This window comes from Martes martes (assembly GCF_963455335.1).
Source record: "Martes martes genome assembly, chromosome: 8".
NCBI lineage: Eukaryota > Metazoa > Chordata > Mammalia > Carnivora > Mustelidae > Martes > Martes martes.
Window position 1 is genome coordinate 60,504,226 of NC_137895.1, and position 26,688 is coordinate 60,530,913.

The 26,688-nt window shown below is 35.4% G+C and overlaps 1 protein-coding gene and 1 long non-coding RNA gene across 2 annotated transcripts in view; one reads left to right on the forward strand and one right to left on the reverse strand.

The window, feature by feature from the left end:
• Window positions 1-3,954: 3,954 nt before the first annotated feature.
• On the reverse strand, window positions 3,955-16,169 carry LOC308347841. Its single transcript, XR_013967285.1, has 3 exons — window positions 15,975-16,169; window positions 14,762-14,853; window positions 3,955-4,575 (listed from the first exon to the last, which is right to left on the reverse strand). It is a non-coding gene; the product is annotated as an uncharacterized lncRNA (long non-coding RNA).
• PIK3C2G (phosphatidylinositol-4-phosphate 3-kinase catalytic subunit type 2 gamma) overlaps window positions 15,149-26,688 on the forward strand; it is a 343,791-nt gene continuing 332,251 nt past the window's right edge. The window contains exon 1 of the mRNA XM_080811598.1: window positions 15,149-15,208. The gene's annotated coding sequence lies outside the window, so the exon portion shown is untranslated. The remainder of the gene's footprint in view (window positions 15,209-26,688) is intronic.

Sequence of the window (26,688 nt, forward strand, 5' to 3'; positions counted from 1 at the left end):
TTCTCCAATATCTTACATTACCTTTCTACAAGTGATTTTAAAGTAAATTAAAGTGCTAACCAAATCAGGAAAGTATTAGGATTCCCACTCATTGTTTGATGAGATACATCTTTAGTGCTGCTATAATGCTATCATTTGCTTGGAACTGTAGAGAATAACCAAGGAGAAGACAGAGTCCTGTTCTCAGGGCAATTACAGTACATTTGTAACAATAAACATTAATTTTAAAAACAACTCAGAAATAACGCATGATAATATAGAGTTTAAAAGTATGCATCATAGATAATGCATAATACTAATAGCATCTGGGAAGGAAAAAAAGGCACAATCCCCTTTTCTAATTTAGCAAGCTAGATTATTATAAAAGATTCCTTTTGAAGTCAAAGATTTGGATGAGATTCTCTGATTTTTCTGTGTGTAGTGAGGCAAGTCTTCTATTTCTTCTGGCCCTCAACTTTTCAACTATAAATGGGATATATTTTCATTTGCCTGGCCTTTTTTTTTAAGATGTATTTATTTGTTTATTTTAGAGAGAGAGCGAGCGAGTGCAAGTGCAAGGGGGAGAGGAGGAGGGAGAGGCTCTCAAGCAGACTTTGTGCTGAACGTGGAGCCCAATGTGGGACTTGATCTCATGACCCTGAGATCAGGGCCTGAGTGGAAACCAAGAGTTGGATGCTTCACGTGCTGCACCACCCAGGCACCCCTGCCCAGCCTTTTTAACAGAATTTTTGCGAGGGCCAAATGATAAAGCATGTGGACTGAATAGTACAATTAGAGATTAAATGGGCATCTGTATTTTAAGATATTTAATTTGGAGGCGTGTGATCCAAAAAGTTAGGGAAATACCTTGGAAAAAGGAAAAAGACATATTCTATAATATCCAGTTCAATGGGAGTATTTCTTACTCAACAATCATGATGCTTTATTCTTTATATTTTATTACCTCTTATTTTCAATGATTTCCCATTTTAACTCAAAGTTAACATCTGCATTTTACATTTTTGATGTTTGTGTGATATAACTAAGTACTGAAAAGAAGCCTACTTCATAGGGAAAGATTTACTTTACTTTCAATATTACATGAAAATTGTTAAGGTAGGCCTGAATTCTTCTGCAGCATTCTCTTACATCATTGCTATATAAAGCAGAGTCCAATTCAGTCATTTACCATAAACAATATGACTGTCATGCAGATTGGAATTCTCTGATGGTCAAAACTAGAACATCCTCTCCCCACAAGTTGACTTACATAGAAGCTCAAATTATAATCAATTGTTTGCTTTGCAGAGTCTGAAGCAGAAAAACAGGAATTTCATAACTTGAACGTTTAATGGCAATAGACTAAGATGATGAGACTCACTTATTATTATGTTGGAGGTCATCTATCCCAGAATTTCCCAAATTATATTATAATGGGTTGATGAAGAAAGATGATATGCTGTGTAAAACAATGTGGACTCAACAAATTCTGGAAATTAGCTTTCTCATTGCAAGACTTCTTACAGCTTTTCATACTACAGTGTTCGTTCTTTTTTTTTTTTTTTTAAAGATTTTATTTATTTGACAGGCAGAGATCACAAGTAGGCAGAGAGGCAGGCACAGAGAGAGGGGGAAGCAGGCTCCCCGCTGAGCAGAGAGCCCAATGCGGGGCTCGATCCCAGGACCCTAGGACCATGACCCAAGCTGAAGGTAGAGGCTTTAACCCACTGAGCCACCCAGGCGCCCCGTACAGTGCTCGTTCTTGATGTCTCAGAGGGAAATCTAATAAGCCTTCTTTCCAAATAGTGTTTTTTTTTTTTTTTAATTTAGCAGAGGATGGGAGCTGAATACCTGATTTCTCCCAGAACTAGTGTTCCAAGAAACCCAGGCTTAATCTATGTAATTATAATACTCAAAAGGCTCCAGTTTCTCCTCTTAAGATGTGTGGACCTCTTTTTTGTGGCATGCCAAACATGTATGGGGAAGAGGGAGCCAAGACCATCAGAATCAATGAGATTCAAATTAGTGAGAAGTGGTGGGAAACAGAAAGTAATACCTCTAAATATATGTCCCTCAGAATTTAATAAATCAAGGAGATAGAGCTTTTAAATAATACAACCAACATAAATATATATTTATGTTTTTATAGTTATCTGGAGAGAGAAGGACATAGTGTAGATGCAAAACTTTGTACAGTATAATGAAATATGCTTTGCTTAAAAAGAAAAGAGAGGAGGGGAGGGGAAGGTAGGAAGGGGAGGGGAGGAGAGATGAGACTAACTTCCTGGATTGTAAACTACGGAAGTGGTACCTGAGAGCTGCTAAGGGTACCTGAGAATGGTGTAGACACAGAACCAGAAATGACAGAGGAAGAAAGACCAAATCCAGCTGATAGTACTGAATTCTTAGATCAAGCAGCGTTTGAGGTCAACTATATCTCTTAATTTTTAAATTATGCAAACTTGTAAATTCTCTCTCTCTTTCCCTCCTTCCTCTCCTAAACCAACTGGCAACAAAAATAGGTTTTACTGATTCACTTGGGTGAAATCTGGATAGGTTTCCTCAACTTTGATTTCATAGCTGCCTTTTGTATGTTTCTATTGCTGACCAATCACCCTTAAAATTGTCATATTCTTTATATATGTCAGGGTCACATATTATACATAAAGACAATACTTTGGGGTGTGTCTTGTTTCTATCCTCTGTCTCTTTGAGGTGACTTAACTCTGTTCTGACCAATTATGTACTGATTTTAAATTTATTTCTCCAGAGAATTGTTTTATTCATAAGTTCTCATTTGTTTTCCATCTGTACTACTTACAGGCATAATTGTGAACTCAGTGAAAAAGCTCCAACCACCTTCTTTCATGTAAATCTCTCTGATCTAATGGGGTGCTTTTTGTTATTAGGACTCTAGCATATATTCTCTGTATCCTAAGCACACAAAACAGTATCCAACACATAGTAGGCTTGAAGGATTTTTGGATTTCTTCCTAGACAGAGTAATTAATCTGCAATTTTCTCTTGCTGGGACTTTCACCGTGCTTGAACTGCACATGTGCTGAAAAATTTGGTCTGCCTCTGTCTCTCTCAATCCTTGCCAAGAAAAGATGTTGTTAAGGTGACTGAGATTTTTAGGAAATAAATATGATACAATTGTTAATGATTACATAGTATTGTGTTTTTTAACCTATTGATGGTAATTTCCTATTGAATATGAAGACTTACTTTCAAAACATGAATATCTAGTGGTGAAATTTAATTGAAGAGAGTTTGAGACTATCAACACTTTTTGCCAACTTAAATTATATCAGTTTCAATCTTTCCCTTAAAATTGCTATTATTCTTGTTCATCTTTTTCTCCTACTTCCGCTATAAGTATTTTCATCTTCTTTATAGGTCTTCTAGGCCTTCAATAATGAATAACTTCATCTCTAAATAAACTCTATTCTGTTGAGACTATTTGGAGCAAAGTATTATATATACTGTTTCCTGGATTAGAAAGAAATGGAAGCCAAGATCAGTTAGTGACATCTGCCATGGGAAGGAAAGTTGTGCATGTACAATAAATTTTCTCCTCCAAATTTAGCCAAACGTTTGTATGAAACCATTACGATTATTTGAACAGACTGTGTATCTATAATTTTCAGGTGACCAGAATTAGAAATTAAAATAGGGATTAAAATTTTATTTAGTCTCCAGGGGTGCCTGGGTGGCTCAGTAGGTTAAGCCTCTGACTCTTGGATTCAGCTCAGGTCATGATCTCAGGGTCCTGGGATAACCTCCACAGCACCCTGCACACAGGGCTCCCTGCTCAGTGGGGGGTCCGTTTGTCTCCCTCTCTCTCTGCTCCTGACCCTGCTCATCTCTCTCTCTCTCTCACTGAAATGAACAGATAAGTCTTTAAAAAATATTTTTCAATCTTTACCTGATTTTTTTATTTAAAAAAGTAAAACCTTAGAAATACCAATAGTTCCTTTAAAAATCTTTTAATTGAAGTGAAAATACTGTTTCTTGGAGATGACAAATATGGGATACCCTGGACTTAAATCTGAACTCTAGCTAATGATGAGTTTAACTAACTTAATGTAGTCAGAATTAGTCAGGAAACAAAGGCAGATTATCCCATGTTTCATGGCAAACAAAATGTATATGCATTAACTAGCCTTAGAATTTATTATTAACTAGCACTTCTAAGGCTTAGCACATCCTTAACTGTGTTAATGATAGTGTTCCATATTTCTACGTAGTATTACTAGATATAAGGAAACAGAACAACTTTGTTATTTAGTTTTATCAAGGGAAAAAAGTAAAATTGACAAATTTATTGCTAATATAGCAGTCAAAAAATCTTTCACTTATTCTGCATTTTCCACATATTGGTGTCTTCTTTAACTTTAATTCACCATTGGGGGAGGTGGGGGATATCATATTTGCTTGAAAGAAGCATGGATTTCTCATGAGACATGATATTTCTCACTACTAAGTCTGACTTCTGGCACAATCACAATGAACTGCTTCCTGATTTTTAGAGAAGCATCTGATTTTCCAGAAGATGGCGCTCTAGAATAGTTGGGAACCCAGGTTTGCTTCCATCTGAAACAAAGCAGAGATGCTTTCATTAACATTCAAGTTAACCAAAATTCTGGAAACAGAGTGTGTACTCAAACCAAATAAATGCCCTGCTGTCTTTTATCTGACAGCTTTTATAGCTCTAACTATTTTTCTATGTCTCTGACCTGACTTTTTGTCTGGGAAAACGAGCAACACATCAGTATAGATATTGCAGCATTAAAATAAGAGACAAAAATATAATTGAATATGTTAGAAAAGTAGGCCAGTTTTATAGAAGAGTATACCAGCTTCTGTTCTGGGTTTCAGTAAAGTTCACTTATAAATGTATTTGAATAACCTTTGATGCCACAGAATTATTATATGCAAAATCAGATAATTATGGAAATTTATAATTTCCCAGCCATTATTAAAGATACAATTGAAATTATAAAAACCTTGGTTTGTAATAAGCATATAGAAAAGCTGAAAAAGAAGTAGAGAGTAAGAACAGATATAAAAAGAATTTCTTTAGAGAAGAAAGAATTCCATTAATTCTTGAATTTTCTAAGCAAAGTTCTTAGAAATCTTTGCCTAGTGAAAAGGTATGTGGCATTATGGAAGAAATATAGTTTGGCTACAGTAATCTGATCCGTTTGCTATGAGGGACAAATTGGGAACTTTTGTCATCCTGCTGAGATTGAAAATACTTGCAGCACATTTATTTATTTCTATTGGCAGTAAGAATTTACTCAGTGGTCAAAGTCAAACTATATTTAGAATGTCAAAGTCCATTTACACTGTCAACTAATAATTTTCTGAAATAATAGGGAGTTTTAGTCATAATCATTTATGTCCTGAGAGCTATTTGTCTGAGTACGGTTTTTCACCAGTTGTTACACTACACAAACCACAAATGCATCTCTTATATAACTGTAAGTATGTGACAATAGTACAGGTTGCCTAAAGCATGTTTCAAACACATCATATAAAATGTACTTAGTGCAGCACTTCTATCACAAATGTATTAATGAGTGTCACTCTTACTTTTGCGGAACTTAAGTTGCTTCGTAGTTTAAAATACTTGTTGAGGTCAAGAACAGATACCAGATTTACATACTTGAATATTTATACTGTTATATTAAATCTGTTTTTCTTGAAATTCGCAACAAAAATGTTTTATCCAAAACATTTAATCCAAAATCAATTTAACCCAAAAGTGGATTATTCAAAAGTAATCATCCTTTTGTCTTGGTTAAATTATAACTTTTCTGCAGCCTCAATTCAAAATGGATTATAGAAATATACACACCACGCCCATTTATAGGGATTTGTGAGGATGTTTGCAAATTAAACCAGTAATTTATCTTAAGGGAAAAAGACTGAGTATACCAAGTTTACATGTGACACCTTGGCAATATTAGTGTCTCTACTATAATCCATCCCTGAATGTAATAAACTCTTCAATTATTTTAAAAATATGTAAATTAAATTTATTTTTCTTTAAATTTGTCGTAAAACAGAGTTGAGTTGTTCCCAGCTAAAAATCTATGAAAAAACTCTTTCAAATATTAACATTTGGAATTAAGTAAACTCAAATCAATGTTTCCAGTTCTCAGGCAAATATCAACCAAGACAGGATGTAAAAAAAAAAAAAAAAAAAAGTAAGTAAAAGTTAACCTGTCTATGAGGTTTTCAGCTCTGGCTGAAATGAATAATGTTTATCAGATTTATAATTCTGCTGCAAATAACTACAAAACTGGACAAAACTGGAAAACAGAGAACTCAGGGTTGTGATCAATGAGAGAAAGAAAACACGGAAAATGAGCTCTAAGTTCATCCTGGTTTTCAGGTAGGGATCACTTTCCAATACAAGAAGTGAAGCTCAGACACAGAACAGCAATCTCCCAGAGGAGAAGAAATAAAGACTGGAGTTCTGCACCATGAAGGTACCTGTTATTTGCAGGGAAGGGTTCCAGAAAGAAGGCAGCTGGTCAGAGAACTCCACCAATCTAGGTAAGAGTCATCTTGCGTCTTTGTGCAAATTGTAAGCTGTGTGTGCATAGAGAGAATCTCCTCAGGCATGGCATGCTGTTCTGTAGATCTGTAAACCCACTGAGGATCTGGGCATGGCAGTACTAGAATATATCATAGACCTCACCAGCCAGAAGGGAAAGACTGTGTAGAACATCCTAGCAATGAAGAACTGCCCAGGCTTCGTGCAGCGCTAGTCTATCCCTTTATTGTAATCAAGCTCAAAATGATCAAGTTGGAACCCTAGTAGTAAGCTCCCTTGCCCACCAGAGCAAAATTAAAGAGCCTTCACAGTCTTCTGAATCCAGAAGTTCTATGAAGGTGTGAGAAATCGAGGATGATAGAATTTAGGACAGTAATTGCATTTGGGAAGAGAGATGGGATTGTTATGGAAAGGGTCTGATGCAACTTTCCCTGGGATGATGGAAATGTCCTGTATTTTGACAGAGCTCTGAGTTAGGTTTTTGGATTCTTCCAAACATCAAACAGTGCATTTAAGATCTATACATTTCATTGTATGTAAATTATGTCTCCACAAAAAGAGAGATTACATTCAAACAAGATAACAGAAAAAAATGGGGGTTGCATTTTAAAAAGTTGTGTTAGAATTTTTTATGGAATGGGAGAGGAATTTCCTTCATTACTGTATTAATTTTGGCTCCAAAGAGCAACAAAATAAAGTAATAAATGTCAATCTTTTAAAAACTATTTTTAACAAATGTATGTGGTTAGTAAAAATAATTGAATAAGGGTATGGAAATACCAAAAGGCACATAAGCAAGATCAAGATCTATTGACAACAAATTCTTAAAATAAATGTATCAGTGCTTATTATGTTCAAAAGGCAAGAAAATATGAAGAAAATGCAAGACAGTAAAAATGCATATATATACATTATAAGGCAGAAAGTAATAAATGCCTCAAAAGTTGTTGAGATAAAGAACAATGCAATTCTAGAAAAACAAGTGTTAAGAAGGGTTTTATCTGGAAATTAAACCCAAAAGGGAAAAAAACAGACTCAAAAGGAACCTAGCCATCCTGTTGCCAGGGACGTTGTACTTTGTAGCTGTAGCGCAAGGATATCCTCAAAGCCCTAAAAGTATTCATGTATTTCCCAAATGCCCAAAATATAATTCCAGTATGATTATCACTATCCCTTATGTTCAAATTCTAATTATCTAAGGTAAGGTAAAATATAACCATTGGTAAATGACATCAGCCCAAACCAATCTGACGACTTCAACTAATTTCCTTTCACTTTCAAGAGAACAATTAGCCCATTATTTTCTTCTGATCTCCACACCTTGGGCTTCATATTTCAGATTTGCTCTCATCCTGGCAACTCTATTAGCCATAAGACACTGAGAATTTTCTCAGGTTCCAAAGAGACCAACTTCAGCAAGAGAAAAAAAAATGCATATGGCCCCTTGGTCTTGGATTTGAGAAACACAGCTTTGGGATAAAGGAGGAATACATAATCAGTTTTGTTTTTATTTTCTTAAAAATGTAGAAAAATTTACTCATGATGTGTTATGCAAAAAAAGTCTGAATTTCTTTTCAATAATCAATACTGTGCTTCTTTTTGTGTACTCTGTACTCTGAATATTAATTTTACACACACTTAATGATCTAAGAGAGCTCTCAGTGTTATTAAGCTTTAATTTTTTTTCAGGATGGAAATTAGAATTAATTAGATATTACAATTAATTTAATGATTACTGGCATAATGTTCAATGGAAAAAATTTATTATAAATATTCTCTGAAAATAATTATTGGAGAACAATTAAATTTTTATTCTAAATTTGTGGAATATAAATATTTGTATTATTTTTTTTTAAAGAGTATATTTCTTTTTTTTTTTAAAGATTTATTTATTTATTTGAAAGAGATCACAAGTGAGCAGAGAGGCAGGCAGAGAGAGAGGAAGGGAGGCAGGCTCCCTAGAGAGCAGGGAGCCTGATGCGGGGCTCGATCCCAGGACCCTGAGGTCATGACCTGAGCTGAAGGCTTTAACCCACTGAGCCACCCAGGTGCCCCAAATATTTGTATTATTCTTATTTTGAAGATACACCCAGCCAGGAATAGTCAGTTTGAATCTTTGACTTAATTTTTGTGAGTAATGCAAGTAAAATTTTAAGAAAAATAATCACTTGAATTTGTGTGTACTATAGTAGTTACTGTAGTTTCAATTTAAACTCTGCAACAAAGATACCCAAAATACAGCAGTGTAAACAGGATAGCATTTTCTCTTTTGTGTTTTTTCTGTCTTCTTTACATCTGAGGTAAGGATAAGAACAAGCAATTCAGGGCCACTTGGGTGGCTCAGTCAGTTAAGCATCCAACTCTTGGTTTTGATCTCAGGGTCAAATGAGGTAATGATCTGAGGGTCATTTGATTGAGGCCTATGTTGAGCTCCATGCTTAGTGGGGAGTCTGCCTAAGATTCTCTCTCTACCTCCCTCTCCCTCTGCCCCTTTCCCACCCTCCAATAAAATAAATAAAATCTTTTAAAAAATTAAAAATAGCAATTCAGTTTACCATCCTCAGCACAAGGTATCCCTATCCAAGGTGGCTACTTTATTCACCACCATCCCCCAGGTGTATATTTGTGTGGGTGGGGAGAAGAGCAGATAGGAGGTTGCATACACAATCATTTTAAGGGCACAACTGGAAGAATCACACATCACTTCTTTTCACACTTCTCTGAGGAGAACTAGTAACTCACCCACATCTCTTTGAAAGGGGAGCTGGGAAATGTGGCCTTTCAGGGGTGGCTATTACTCTAAGGAGGGAAAAGGATATGACTTGCAGCCTGCCGCCAAATTTCCTGCCACCAAATTTCCACATATCTGCTCCCTCTACATACATGTACACACCCGATATTATAAAGTCTCATTCCAAAAACAGAAGAGTACAGTGTTGGAGGTACCATGGTAAGCATAGGTAACTGCCTTCTAAAACCATGAAGAATAGGAAAAGCACAACTTTCATTTTTCAAAGCGATCATCAAATCCTATTGGATAGGAATTTCAAACATTCCCTTGTCTGGCAGTAAAATTATTAGAATAAATCCTGATTATATTTTCTGGGAGGAATTCTTTCACCCCTTGTCATTTATGGTTCCTGTTTTTTTGTTTGTTTGTTTGTTTTTGGTTTTGGTTTTTTTACTATGGGGTATTTTTTTAATGCGGGATATTTATCCACTATTTCTCTTGCCATTGGGACTGGTTTTCTTGTGACCAACCTGATTTACAGGCATCGTCCTGGTGTAATATTGAATGAATGAATTCGTTGTCCTACATGTGTCCCTTTCACTCTCAAAAGTATTTGATGACCCTATAATCACCTCCTCACAGGAGAACTAGATGCCATCCCATCAGAGACTGCATCTGTTCTGTGGGCTCTATTCTGCAAAGCCGCCTAGGGAGGCTTCTGAAGTTGCTTTAAAGGTCAAACACACACTGTCTTTTACAAATCAATACAATCCCTAAAAATCTTAGTATGCTTTTGGTCTGGTTACTGACCGTCAGATCCACAGGCAAATAACCATCACCAAAGACCTAATCTAGACAAGGTTTTTGTGCTTGCAGACTACCTTCCTAGGTTTCTTTGCTCAGCACGTTTCTGCTTCCTTTCAATTTAACAGTGTCTACTTTGAAACTATCTGAAAATATTAGTTTAGATAGGAAAGCATCACCCTTAATCCAACCTTTGAAACTAGAATGGACCCCAATTAACCAAGAAGTTTTAATAGGGGCACTGGAGGCCTATTTATACTGATAAAGCTGCTTCTTTAAAACCACCTCTTATAACCAGCCCAAGTGCAGTTTGTCATAAACTTTGCACAAGAAACAGCAAACATGTCTAAACAGACTGTGTTTTTTCAATGTTCTGAGTTCTCCCAAATAGTTCAGGGAGGTTACATGTTCTTTCAGCAAGTAGTCTACCTTTTTTAAGGATGACGAGTGACAGTTTTACCCAATGTTGTATAATGGTGTCACTGGGATCACTTGCATTCCAGCCTGCAGTATCTGTGCTCTTGCCTCCCACTACCTGTTAGACCCAGGCTGCTTCTTTCTTTCTTTTTTTTTTTTTAAATATGGTAGAGTTCCACTTCTACTAACCAAGTTATATTTTACTTAAGATTAAGATGCCACTAAAAAGAGACTAAAATCTAGCATTCTAAAGATTTTATTTACTTATTTGAGAGAAAGAGAGTGAGAGAGAGAGCAGAACAAGGGGGAAAGGGAGGCTCCTTGCAGAGCAGGGAGCCCCATGTGGGGCTTGATCCCAGGAACCTGCGATCATGAGCCCTGAGCCCAAGGCAGATGCTTAACCGACTGAACCACCCATACGCCCCCCCAGCATTCTAAATAAGATAGATGCATGTCTCATAAAATAATGCAGAGCAATCTACCATTCTCAAAGTGTAACTTCTATTTCTGGTCAGGGAAATAGTTCAACTTTCGCCTTCACACCGAGATCAGTAAGAGGGGAAGGGTGCCAGAACACTGCATGCTGTATCATTTTATGGACAAAACTCAGAAGTAGCAAATCTAACATCTGTTTAAATTCCATTATCTAGAACTTAGACACATAGTCATACCTTTCAGTAAGGGAGAAAGGCAGTCTTTAATGGGAAAGATATATGACCAGTCGAAACTACTTTATGGAAAAGGATGAAGAACAGCAATGGGGCAACAACTTACAGTCTGATACGCTCCTGTGTTAGGTAAAAACAACTTAAAGCAGGAAAGAAAAACATAATTCAGAGAATACAGTACTTTGAAAAAACAATGAAAGGAAGAACCAAAGCTGTGGGCTCTACACTGGAAAAGAATACTCCAGAGCAGACACATCCAGGAACTGAAGCCACCACTGGAACTACTGAGTATAAACATTCCACTTTAAAGGCAAACCCATAAACAGAAAACTAGGAATTAGCTGTCACCATGACTGTTGCCACAGCTGCCTCCCAAAGCCCAGGAAGAGAGGAATGGACGGTGGAGTATTGCTTTGGAAACCATGATCTTGCTTGGCAGGGGAAAAGAAAATCCAAAGCAACACAAACATTTCTTGCTTCCACCTTTTAAAATGTGTTCCAGTACATCTTATTGGTAGAACCCAATTCTCATCCTGACTCCTGGGAAGTGTCACTTTAAGCTTTTCAGAATCTGCAGGCAGACATGTACAGAAGGAAAAAGGTTGGAATGGTGTTCAGTGAGCCAATCTACAGCATTCACCAGTGCTACTAATGAACAATGGGCTCCCCAGGAGAGCAGGTATCATTAAGATACTGTTTTATTTCAACTGAATACCCTTTAATGAATCTTTCATTTGTGTTTAGTCTTTAGTAATTGAATAATCCTTTAGAAAAAAGTGCTTGGATTAATTTCACCAAGAATGTAAAAAATATGTTTGTATAAGGTTTGGAAATATCAGTATCAATTTCTTGCTCCTTTATTCTAGACTTTAAACAAATACTTTTTTCTTTTAAAGATTTTATTTACTTATTCGACACAGAGAGAGATCACAAGTAGGCAGAGAAGCAGGCAGAGAGAGAGGGGGAAGCAGGCTCCCCGCTGAGCAGAGAGCCCAATGTGGGGCTCGATCCCAGGACCCTGAAATCATGACCTGAGCCAAAGGCAGAGGTTTAATCCACTGAGCCACCCAGGTGCCCTTAAACAAATACTATTTCTGAGGGTCTGAAAGTTCTATCTTTATAAAGACTTCATACTCTATTGAAACACTTTTTCCTTACCCCCCAGGTTAAAGTGAATGAAAGAACAAACAATTTACTTTTCATATAGCAGCAATGCAACTAACATTTAATTTCAAAATGACTTGATCAAATGACATTTCTTTGTTGGTGTCCTAGTATTTGAAGTAGGGATATACAAATAATTTTATCATATCTGCAGCTGCCTTCACTTGTTTTTCAATGAGGTACTAACTGTGTTCAAATCACCCTGCAAGGTAGGGCTGGGAGAAGGAAATGTAAGCTCCATGATAGCGAGGACCTTGCCAGTTTATCAGACTACGCCCAGAACCAAGCAGTGCTATGCACCTATTAGATACCCTATCAGAATTCTTGACTTAATAAGTGAGGTCCTATTTCCAAAAGAATTTATGCAAATAATATTAAGAGGAATGAGGGGTAAGGAAATTACTGAGCGTATATGAAACATGCATGTTGCCAGTCTCGAGGTTGTGAATTATAATGCTCTGTATGAAAATTTCAAGATTACTTTCAAATTCATCTTATTGTTAAAGCCTAGGTTGAAGAATCTTTCCCAGGTTTGAGGCAAGATTACAGGCTGACTAGCAAGAGACACTTATAGAACCTATCTTGGAATGTGTTTTCTAACAATTAAGGCATTTTAAAAAATAAATAATTAAAATTAATGTATTTTTAACAAATAATTAGATTTATTTTAAAGTGGGAGGAAATAAACATATGTAGAAAAAGAAGCTTATATGTACTTGGATATTAATTTCTTAATGCCATGAGCAGGAAAGTTTTAGGAGTCTATCCACCAAGACACTTAAAACTCTTGTTTGCAACACTTTTAACCCTGCATTTTGTAATAAAAAGCATAGATAAGATAACCTAAAGTAATATTAATGCAATACACAGGAAATGGAAGAAACCAATACTGTAAAGATTGCCTTTTTCCCAAAAGACTTGGGATTTCAGCATTACGTCTTAAATGCCTTGTCATTTTGTCTTAAATGCTTTGCCTGAAAAATGAGTATACTTCTCGGTAAGAGACAAAGTTTTGCCTGTTTAAGTAGTAGGAATAGAACAAAACCATGAGAAATTAACTTATAGAAATAGCACAATTGTCCATCTGATTTTATTTTTAATTAAAAGTTCTACTGAAATAGGTAAGCGTACATATTAAGTAAGGAAATAAATGGTACTGAAGGGCATATTTTTAAAGAAAACAGAGTACAAGGTACATTTCAGTACCTGTTCTTGTTAAATAATAGCTATCGGACCATGCTAACCTTAATCTTTCCGTTCCTCCAAGATTAGATTGCTCCTTTTCAAAACAGTTCAGCTCCTCAGCTTCTCCTCAAATGTACACAAGTGGACTATAACATAGGATAAGAGATTTGTAGGTCCAAAAATGCCCAATTTTTCAAGAGAGTATTTTCTTAAAAATCAGTGGCCCATTTTAGGAATTAATGTAAAGAGATAATGAATGTTTAGCATAAACGTATTAAGGAAAGATCATTACATGTAAAGCTATTTTTAAACCCTTCTACCTCTCCAGAGTCTCAAAGTTAAGAATCAAAATCTAGGTTATGATTAAAATATAAAGGTGCAACCATTTTCACTTTCCATTTCCAGGCGAAGCTTCCACTTTTTCTTAATCTCTCACACCTGTGTTGCTCTGTAAGGAAAGGAGTAGGAGGGAAGGATGTACATTTTGAAACTTTGATATTATAAATACCTTTTCATAAGCAGCACTGAGAGTGAATTAAATTCACAACTTTATGTTCTCCAACCTTCCATCAAAGAAATCCAGTCTTTAAAAAACAAAACAAAACAGGGGCTCCTGGGTGGCTGCTCAGTGGTTTAGGCCTCTGCCTTCGGCTCAGGTCATGATCTCAGGGTGGTCCTGGTATCGAGCCCCGCATGGGACTCTCTGCTCAGCAGGGAGCCTGCTTCCCCCTCTCTCTCTCAGCCTGCCTCTCTGCCTACTTGTGATCTCTGCCAAATAAATAAATAAAATCTTAAAAAAAAAACTAATATAAAATTGAAAGAAAGTAAAAAAACAAGAAAAAGTGAGGATCCTATGATTATATTTTGGTAACGAAAAAATTGACCCAACATATTTTTGGTTGCTAAAACTTTCTCCAATAAAGGAAGCATGCTTCTGGCTGAACATAGTTCTTGGATCGAATTAGACAGTTTTATGGGCTGCCACAAAATTTCCATTCATTGCTCATTTCAACAGCAATATACCAAAATGAGAGCAACAAAATACCCACACCTATTTTCTTGTTAGCCTTCTAAATATTCCTTTTTATTTCTGTTTTCTTGAAATATGATTAGATAATAAGAAATATTTTAAAAATCAAAATTTACTATCATCCTGAGGTTGAGAAAACAAAATTGACATTTTGCTAAACCTGATAAAAAAAGGAACATATTAAATAAAGAAAATAACTTGGTAGTCAAACTCACAGAATGGCTAGAGTAGCATTTTCAAGGGTTCGCTTCTGCTTCTGTGAATTGAAACCACTTGTTCCTGTCCCCATCCACTCCCGCGTAGTAATCTGAGCAAAACACAGCATAGAAATATGCTCACCTTACCTACTTTTTTCAAAGACATATTTTTGTTTGCATGTTGCTGTTTGGCACAAATTCTGTTTAGCACGGAGAAGTTAATTCATTGTTAAGTTCTGTGCTTAAATCCTGTATTCATTATGTAAACTCCTTTTTTCCATATAGCCTTCCAGGGTTTGATGAAAAATAGATTCCTAAACAAGCCAAACCTGCCAAACAGGAAGAAAAGCTTTCAGTGGAATCATAATGTTCCCTTGAAATAGAAGTGTTTTAGCTTGTATGAGCGTATTTCACTCCTGAAAAGAAATGAGATCATGTTTCATTTCAGGAAGATTTATGCTTCAGGTAAGACATTGAAACAAGTAAACTTCCTGTACTTAAACAAATACATAGAAGAGTATTTGAATTCAAATGTACTGTTGAGACAAAGTAGCTCCTTAATGATCTTGTAAAACTTAAACGGTAGAGGAGTTTAAAATCTGAGTAAGTTTGTAAATATTCTCTGATAAACTGATTATGCCTTGATTACCCCTTTTCTCCCTCTCTCCCTCTTTCCTCCCTCTCTTCCTCGGACCCTGTAGATATCGTATCCTTTATGTCATCTCCTAACTGCTCACTTTTATGTCCGTCAGAGTCTTGGGCCAATTTCAGTCATGTCTGTCGGTAGATTTTTTCTTTGTGCACATTTTCTTCAGTATCTTGAGGCTGGTGCTAGTAGTCTACAGACTGCATGCTGATGGTGACTCCAAACGGATTTTCTTGTTAAAGAAAGGGTGGATATTCTTAACATACAGGCTTCAAACGGACTGGAGTCCCTGCTGGAGAAAAGCAGCTATTTTCTTTCTGTTTTGTTACTCCAGGCTGGGATCCGAACTGGCAGCTCACTGAAGGCCAACGGGGTGTCCCCATCACCCCCTTACTTGCTTACCTGGCAAACAAATCGATTCCTGGTATTATTTCTGGTATCAAAGATAGAAATTATATGCCTTACTTTAAAAAAGCAATTATAGTACATAACGTGTATATAGTGTCAAACTTTTAAAATACTTTATCTAATGTCTTACTGTATATCAGATAACAGCAGAGAGGTTAAAGAACACACGTCACTTACGTTATGAATAACGTCACCCAGGTCATTTTAATCAAGGTTTTCTTGTTCCAGCTCAAGGGCTCTTTCCATGACATGCTACTCCATACATGTCAACTTGCCATCTGGGCCACGCAGAAAGAAAGTCTGTGGATTGAGCACAGGAAATAGTACCAGGACTGAGCTGGCAAACAAGATGGCTGCAGCCAGCTTCTATGCAAAAGGATCACATTAAGCAGATGCGTTTACTGATTCATTCAGTGAACAAGCTCATTTGTTGCTAGTGTCAGCCTCCGGGCCATGATTTCACTTTTTTTCCTCTCTGAGCTGGGATCATTTTCGCCGTGAGGAAGCCCTCTTCAAGTAAGCAAACAGCACAGTATAATTCTCTAGGAGCTTAGAAAGAAAAAGTGTTACAGTACTTATTTCCTGTCTAGAAATATATTGCTTTGGATGTCTAATTAAATTATTAGTTTCCTTTCCAAATTTATGATCCGATGAAATGATATAGAGACAACCATAGCAAAGAATGAATCCTTGTAATTAGGCATAAATCTATTTTTTATCAGCTCTTAGCAATAGTCCTTTAATGATACAATTTGTACATTTTTAAGTTATTAGTTACTTTTCTGTTGGGTGGAATATTTTCAAGAATTGTTTTCTGCTACAAGAATAAGGATGATGTATATCTCTGAACGTCTAAACATGTTTCTTTTCTTGACTTTATTTTATATTTCTAAATATTTTCCTTTTTATTGTGATTTTTTTGCTTCTTGAGTTATTTAGAAATGTTTTGAAGTTGAGTGTTTGTGAGTTGTTTTATAAGTTATCTTCTTTTTATTGATATTTAACTATATACTGGGGTCAGAAAGAATAGTCTGTGTAATGCTGACTTTGAATAATGTTAAAAGTCACAGATTATATGGTCAATTTCCATAAGCAACACTTGTCCTTGAAAAGAATGTGTAATTTGCACTAATGGAATGCAATATTCTACATATGTCCATTACATCAAGCTTGTCATTTTTTTCAACTCTTCTGCATGCCTAATGATATTTTATCTAATTGATCTATAAATCTTGTGGGATTTCTATTTAATCCTTTCATAAAGAACGTGGATTTGTCGGTTTCTCTTATAGTACTATTATGTGTAATGGCAGGAATTCTGAAGGAATTGCTTTCAGTACATACATATCTCAGATACCTAGAAGGTGAATTTAGTCTTTTAGTTCTAAAGAGCTTCTTTTCTCCTCTAGACATATTTTTTTTTGCAGATAGATCTGTTTGGGCTGTTTATAACAAAATGACACCAGTTTTGTATTGTTACTGTTTGCCTGGGATATGTTTCCCTGTCCTTTTCATTTTAAGTAATCCTTATCCGTGCATATCTAGTATGTCTCCATACACCTCTCCATACACCTCAGATGGGCTTTTTTCTTTTTTAATACAATGTCACAATCTAGAGATTCTACAAAATATAGTCAGACTATTTACATTTAAGTGCTTTTGATACACACCTTTTCATTTTTACCGCTTTAGAGAAGGCTTGTATTTGTATGATTTTCTCTATTTTCCTGACATCACTGGATCTTCTTCCAAATTGATCAAGGATTATTGTTGTTGTTACTGCTTTCATTTCTTTCCCTCTCTCTGCTGTAGAAAGATACACCCTCTGTTATCTTAGTGGTTACATCTAAAAATTAAGCATGCATTCCTGAAACATCTACAATTATCTGTATCTGTACTTCTTCCTGGATAATACAAAGAACTTTTAAAATCTGAATCACCCAACCCTGACTTACATAGTCTTGTGGTCTAATATTTAATTATATCTAGTTTATTTGATCTCCAAATTAACAATTATTATTGTTTGTACAACCAATGATCGTTTAGAATTATCCACATATTTACTACAATTTTACTCACCATTCTTTATGAAAACATGTTTTCATTTTGTTCTACTTCTTGAAAGACAGTTTTGCTGAATATTGATTGACTTACGTTCCTCATCTGATTTTTTCACTGTCATTGTTGGCTTCCTCTTTTGTTGTGATATTTTTGCTTAGGTTGCATTCTGATTATTTTCTTATAATTGTGCATCTTTGAATAGGAGTGATTTCTTCTGAGACAGCTCCTTCTTGAAAGACTGTGTATGAAGGAAGCCAGAAAAATTAGCTATGTGAGCACACAGCCTGGATTCAGATCTATTGTTCAGAACATTTCCTCATCAACACTCTGCCTTTTGGGTAAACATTCTCCAAGACAGAAAGACATCTACCTGGCTCACATTGAAGGCCGGGATGGGTGGTCAGATGGGCCATGACAAGGTATTTGTCCAACTAATTTAAACCAGTGTCACCACTTTTGTTCTCCTCTACCTTTTGAGACTAATAGCCTGTCCTCTAAAACCACGCATGGGATGTCTGCATGCTTGATTACCAGCAACCCGGTTCTTCAATTATTTGGAGAACACTCTTTCTTAGAGCCTTCATGATGATGTTCCTCACAGTATTGAAGTAATTCTATAAGATCGGATTTGTTATTTATTCATTGTGTGTATGTGTGCGCATGTGTGCATGTCCATATGCTTGCATATATACACGCATGGCTAAGTATTCAAACTTTAAGAAGAAAATGTTTATCGAGAGAAATCAGCAATACGTATATTTTCTGTTATCTGTACTCTGATCAATTATGCTCGGATTGAATCCCCTCAGATGTGCCCTATTTTCCGTTCCCAATGAGCTTTTAATTTATCCAAATCTAAGGAACTAAAAATAATTCCACACACCCATACCTAGTTTCAGATTATCTGAATACATTATTACACACACATACGGGCAGGCACACATGCACATACACACACACTCAAACACATACATACTCAGAAAAAAAACTGCTGTCAGGAGGTTTTTGATCTTTTTTTCAAAACTTACAGTGATTTTATCCAAGAACACTGTATGCTCTTTGATGTAATTCACCATTATTAGCCACCCCCTACTACTACTACTTTATAGCTCATTATTTTCACTTGGTTGGAGTTTCAGAATTGAAGAAGGGGAAAAAAAAACTTCTTTTTGTAACATGCATATAACATTCAAAATTACTTTGAATCATTCTCAGGATTTTCAGCACCGTAAAAGGAAGGCCATAGTCTTATCTCTATTCAAGGTCATATCTCCAGTGTCTACCACAGTGACTGGAATAGAATAGGTGTTCAATATACTTTCATTTTATGAATAAGAAGACATAAACACTGATTGCCTCAAAGGGAAGAACTCACACAACACAGGCGTAATTTTTTTCCAATCTGAAACGGAACATGATAGAGGCCTTCCCTATGCCTTTCCAACAACTTACTTTAATTTTCCTTTTTACTAAGGGTTCACATATCTGGCCTTTTTGTACAAAATTTTAAAAAAGACTAAAAATCTTCCTGATATGTATTTTAAAAGTATAGTATTTGGTTTGCTAATCTTTATACAGTACCATGTAATTATTTTTGTTACCTCATGCTTTAAGTTTATGTTACTACCAATCAACAATTTCTTATAATACTAGTTGTCCAAAAGATGATATCAAAATCACTGACATCGAGAGTGGGTTGTTGAGTTGATCTCTTAAAATATAATAATCCTTTTTTCTAATTGTTAAGGGTTGATTCTAACTCTTCCATTTTCTAGCTATATAAGATCTTAAAAATGCTTATATTCTCTGTGCCTCAATTTCTTCTAAAATGAAGATATTGATAATGCCTATTCAATGGACCATCATGAAGCTTAAGTTTTGTATTAGGATTAAATGATTTAAAAACAGGAAGCACTTAGAGTAATGCTTTGCACATCCTAAGTAATCACTCAACAGATGTTTGCAATGGTTGTAATTATTAAATTTATTTTTTTCCTCCTAAGCAGCAGTTTCCAAAATATATTCTGACAGACAATCTTTCAGAAAATATTAATGAGTGTGGCTAGAAGGGGTATGGCCATGTCTAGGTATTCATTCTCCTGTTAACAGAACATAGAGTTAGGCTTATGATCTAGTCTGGGCTAATCCTTGTACCTCCCTCTCTGCCTAACACTGAACCCCGTGATTAACCCAAAAAATGTGCATATGATCTAAGCCAGTTCAATCAGATTCTTGCTCTAAATTTTCAAACTGATGTCATTTACTATGTAGGAAAAACACATTTCCCAAAAGTCTCCACCCATATTTCCCATCCTGAAGAAAAGGTCCATTTTGCTGTAGAAAATACAGAAGCCAATGTATTTAGAGGAAAAAAAACTTCAAGAGAGAGAAAGAGAGGCTTAGTTGTGATAGCGTTCATGTTCTTAGTTCACATCATATTCCCTATTGCATTTTCTGCCACTGGTGACCAAGAGGCCTGACCAAAAAAAAAGTGCTCTCAAAAAAGTATCTTGAGTAAAGTAGTTTTAAAATGATACAAACTATAGCCCTTTCTTGACATTTTACTAGCACAGTAAAATTTCTATGTATTTCTACATTAAAACAAACAAACAAAAACATGCTTACCTTTGTGTATATTTGGGCATTTTTCCTGACAACTTCTCATAACAAACAACAAACTTGTGTTTCACAGCACAATCTAATGTTTCACAGTGGTTTGAGAACCACTGATACGGGATTCTCACAATTCCACATTTTAGTCCTTTATTCCCTATAAAACTTACTTTACAATTGTAATCCATATTTAATAGTGTCAACATTTTTTATCCGGTGATTAACTGTGTCTGCCCAGTTACATCTATTAAGGAACCCAGTATTTCATATCTAACTTAAACTGAAACTGAAACATGCTAAGGTTGATTCATGCATTTTCTTTTTAGTTTCTTTGATGCATACATCCATAACTGTTTAGTTAGTACACTGTTTTAATTATTGTGTCTTTAAAATTAGTATTACTTTTCATACGCAAGTCCCTACTAATATTTTTTCCATCTTTTTCTTTACCAAAAGTGCCTTATGATCAGCTTATTGGTTTCCCAAATAACGGTATTGAATTAAATATATAAATTCTTCCAAAGCTTATATTTTTTTAATTTCACATCTCATCTTGAAATATTATGCCTCCATATTTTTAAAGATTTAACACATGCTCCATACATTAGCATATCATTACAAATAATAATAATCTCCTCCTTTCTAATGGTCATACCTTCATTTATCTTATTGCATTGGCTATATTTCTAAAATAATTGACGGAAGAAATAATTTTCTTATTCTTGATTTGAAGGAGAAATTTCATAGTGTTTCTTCATTAAGTAAAATTTGGTTGTTAATGTGTGCAAATTATTTTTTATCTGTTTAATTATTTTTTTCATTTGTAGTTCACTTAAAAAATCATAAACATGAGAATATCAAATCCAAAAATTATTTTTCTGCCATGATTAATTGATGAACTATTTGTTAAGAGATTCAACCTTGGGCAGATTAAAAAAGAAAAATTATAAAATGTAAATATAAAATTTTCATTAATAAATTGTGTTGGTTACAAATTCCCAGAAGCATCTGTTAATTCACTTTTTAAAAAGTGAACACACACACACACACAGACTCTTATTTGATACACAAATGCCCATATCTATTATAACTTCTTTAGAAATTGCAATAAAATGCTCTTGATGCTTTTTGTTCTCTATTGTTTTCTAATATTAGACACTAATATTGTTTTCTAATATTAGACACTAATATTTACTATCTTGTTTAATTTTGTGTGCTTGTGTGTGTATGTCTGTGTGCATATGGTATGTGTATGTTTGAGTAACATATTTGGCAACACTTTTAACTTTGCTTTGATGCTTTTTATGTTTCTGTTGCAAAAATTACACAATTGAGAATATATTTTTTTTCAAGATTTATTTATTTGGCAGAGATAGTTCACAAGTAGCAGAGAGGCAGGCAGAGAGAGAAGGGGAAGCAGGCTCCCTGCTGAGCCGAGAGCCTGATGCGGGGCTCAATCCCAGGACCCTGAGAGCATGACCTGAGCCAAAAGCAGAGGCTTAACCTACTGAGCCACCCAAGAGCCCCGAGAATATATTTTGAGTGATTTTTAATCCAATTAGCTATTTATATTTATTGTCATTAGAGATGTAATTAATCCTATCTGAGTCACTCTGTTTTCTGTTCTTAACACATATTTTTAATTTCCTATTTCCCCAGTGATTATAATGTAAATGTCATCAAATTTTGATTCTTCTAGAAATTATACATGCCATTTGTCTTCAACTAATAAGACTCTATAATACATAACAATTTTACATATAGGTTAAAAATATATATGAACTTATTTTTTTCCCCGATTTTATTTATTTATTTATTTAGAGTGTGAGTTGGGGGGCAGGGGCAGTGAGAGAATGAGAGAATCTCAAGGAGACTCCACAGTGAGCACAAAACCCAACATGGGACTTGATCTCATGACCCTGATACCATGACCTAAGTAGAAACCAAGTCAGTCACTCAACCAACTGAGCCACCCTGGCACCCCTGAACTTCTTTTTTCTTAATCATCAATAAGAAGAAAACAGCATAATTTAATCCCCTTTCTTCTTATAAAACAGAAAATTTAGCATGCCTTTCAGTTTTAGCTGAAAGGCTATGATTTTTATCTAGTTTATTAATATCAAATAATTCTTGAGGATATCATATTTAAAATTATGTTTACAATAGTTATTAAGTCTAAAGTCAATATTAACTAATTTTTAAAACTTACTCATAGTTCCCTATTCTTGAATTCTTATTTTGATTAAAATTTTGTCAACTGATCCACCTTCTCCATTAGAAGGGTACAAAGATTTCTGAGCACATACTTACATGCAAATATGTTTTAGCTGGTTTCACAAAATGGAAAACTGAACATTCAAAACTATGTAACTATATAGCTATTGTTCCCTTGTCTTAAAGGTGAAGTCTATGTATAAGCAAGTTTTTCTTTCCTTTTTCCTCCCTCTTCCCACGTCACTTTCTCCTCCCTCTTCTTTTTAAAGGTAAATACTTTATTTTTGAAATTTAATAAGTGTACATATTTTTTCTTAATTTTTTCTGGTTGGGTGTGTATGTGTCATGTACATATGCAGGTTTGATATGCATATTCAGAGCTTTACTCAGCCCACTTTGATTTACTTTTACAATCTTTAAGGTTACCTTTCTATTCTTTCATTTTATTTTTAGAATTTCAGTATGATGTTAGATGTGCTTTCTCTGTTGCAATTGCAATAACACTTCCCAATCATTTCTACCATTAGCCCCTTTTCCTTTGTATTCAAATTTCATTTTCTGCTGTGCCAATTCTGCTTTATTTATCTATTTTTAAACATTTAATTAATTTGTTTACTTGACAGAGAGAGAAAGAAAGAGAGAGCATGATCTGGGGGGAGAGGCAGAGGGAAAGGGAGAGACAGATGCAGGGCGCTATCCGAGGACCCTGAGATCATGACCTGAGACGAAGGCAGATGCTTCACTGACTGAGCCACCCAGGCACCCCCCAATTCTGCTTTTAATGACTATTTTTAAATATGTGACTAAATTTTTAGTTTCTTTCCATTTCAACAGCTCATTAAGCTCCATTTTTATTAACATCTCCCTTTTATCCAATTTCTTCTATATTTTTATCCTGTATTTTATTGCTATATTATCTTGTATTTTATTTTTACATCATATTTAATCAAACACATGGTTCCTTAATTTTATAAAAAAAAAAAAAATCTATAGTTTGGGGCACCTGAGTGGCTCAGTCAGTTAAGCGTCTGACATTGGCTCAGGTCATGATCTCAGGGTTCTGAGATGAGCCCTGCATTGGGCTCCCCGCTCAGTGGAAAGTTGGCTTATCCCCCTCTCTCCCTTTCTGCTCCTTCCCCTGCTTGTGCTCTCTCTCTCACATAAGTAAATAAAAGCTTTAAAATATATCTATAGCTTAAGTTTTTATACAATTTATTTAGGTATACTATCGCATATATTTTTCAAAAGTAGTTTTTCCTTTGTGTCTTGATTGTTAAAGTCATCTTACTTCTTACGAAATATTTTCACATCTCCTGTGTTGATTTTTTTTTCTCAATTACTCATCTTTCAGGAATGAAGGTTTTCTCCACTGATGACTCATAATGTCTGTAGCTTCTCCTGATTCATTTCATGTTTACCTGGTTGCTGTTAGAACACGTTTCTTAATTTTTCAGCTAGAGGAACAGTAAATGTAAGCAGACTTAGTTTAATTACTGAACACTAACAGTCAATTTATCTAGATTCTGAACTTCATCTCTCTTGCTTTTGTTATCTGATTGACCACTTTGAGAAGGTAAACATACTTCTAGGTAATTCTAATCTATATATAGTCCTTTTGCCAAAAATAGTCTACTTTTGCAGTTTCTCATGACACTTTCTCATCTCCCATTCCCAGATGTAGTAAACCAAATGCTTAGCCACTGTAGACTCCGGATATTTGCAATAATGTAAAATTTAATCTTAGAAAGCATGTAAAACGAGAGTTGATACAGCAGCTCTGGCTACAGATATCTTTTTTTGGGTTAGGAGGAAAGCTGATCAGACTCTAGGTCCAAATTAAGCAGTAGCAGGGAAATGAGTCATCTCCTTACCATTTTTCAGGCTGGCAGATTTATTCTCCTTCAGATAACAAAGCAAGTGTTAGCCATTTTTCCCCCTTCTATTTCAGTTTGATCTACTTTGACTCGTGTATAGTGAAAACTGGGATGATCAAATGAATGGTTGTCAGTTTTTATGGCTGGTAATGTCATAGTCATACTACGAATATATATTGTTTGGTTTTTAAATTTTTTTTAAAGATATTATTTTTCCATTTGAGAGACAGAGTGGGAGAGAGCATGAGAGGGGAGAGTGTCAGAGGGAAGAGCAGACTCCCTGTGGAGCTGGAGCCTGATGAGGGACTCGAGCCCAGGACTCCGGGATCATGACCTGAGCTGAAGGCAGCAGTCCCTTAACCAACTGAGCCACCCAGGTGCCCAGGTTTTAAATGTTTTTTTTAAATATAGGATTAATTTTTTAAATCACATACTACCAACCAGATGCCATTCTAAAGAAAATAACTGAACTGATCTTGAAAACCCCAATTTTTTAAATTACCATTATTCTAAGATTAGGCAACTGAACTCATTTACTAAACTCATGGTCTATGAACCAATTTTTATTTTGGTAATTTATAAGCTTTCCAGGATGTTTTAAACTTTTCTGATTCTGCCTTACTATTTATTTTTTTCATCTAACCTTTACATACTGTTCAATAACATTCAACCAAGTAAATTTTAAAGATCTAATTGGCTTTATTAAACAATTCATTAATCAGTCAGCATCCTGTCTAGCAAATAGAGGGCACTCTGAGGAGTTGTATGTAATGGAAGGTTTTTATAAAAGGAGGATGGGGCAAGAAAACGAAAGAAAAGGATTGTTTCAAGCAAGGCTGCTTGCCTTGGGGGAAAGGCTAGGGGTCTTATGCAGATTACCTAATCTTCCTTTTGGGGTTGGGGGAAATGGAGAGGGCTCTAAGCAGACTCATTGATGGTGATTGAAAAAATCCTGACTGACAGTTAAGACTGAATTTCTGGAGGAGACTGAAACTGTAATTATATTAAGTATTAAGCCCTGGTTTGGAAACTAGATCTAAGTGACATCATTTTGGGGCTATGGTTTTCTTTTAAATAATACTATTTCACTCAATTCTTATCCTATGTTGATTTTTACACTTGATCTTAGCCAAAAGGCCGAGAAGCGATCTTATGTTGATTTTTAAATGCATTCTTATTGTTCTAGATCCTATGTAGTGAATAGTATTATATATGCCTTTTAGAGGTATATTTTAAGTAGAACACACATATTTTAAAGGAAGGCCTTGTGGTGTATGGGTTGCTACAATAAACATGTCCATAGAAGCATTAAAATTACCACTGTATTTATATTATTATGTTTTTCTCCTACACTTTTTTTTTTTTTTTGAGGGAGAGAAAAGCACGTTTGCATGGGGGGAGGGGTGGTATGGAGGGGCAGAGGGAGAGGGAGAGAATCTGAAGATCTTAAGCAGAATCCACACCCAGCATGGAGCCCCACCTGTGGTTTGATCTCAGGACACTGAGATCATGACCTGAGTAGAAATCAAGAGTTGGACACTTAACTGAATGAGCCACCCAAGTGCCCCCTACACTTGGCTTTTTAAAAATTTCTAGGATCTCTCTCTAAATCATAGTCAAATCAAACTCATCATAGCAATAACTCAAAGATTCAGCTGAAATGTAGATTTCTTAAGAATTCAGATTATGTGCTAAAGATTATGTTAATATCATTAAGTAGGTACCTCTTTATACCTGTAATATCTTGAACATTTATTTATTTATTTATTTATTTATTTTTAAAGATTTTTATCGATTTGACAGAGAGAGAGAGAGAGAGAGAGAGAGACAAGCAGGAGGAGTGGCAGGCAGATGGAGAGGGAGAAGCAGGCTTCCCGCTGAGCAGGGAGCCCTAAGTGGGACTCGATCCCAGGAGCCTGGGATCATGACCTGAGCTGAAGGCAGATGCTTAAATGACTGAGCCACTGAGGTGCCCCTATTTTGAATATCTAATTAACCTATAAATCTGAATGTATTTGGTGAAAAATGTGGATATGTTTCTAGCTACTAGAACAGTATTGAATACCATGTGGCATGTGTGTCTCTGCTCCCACTTCTGCATCCAGGCAGATGGTGGTAATGGGGCATTA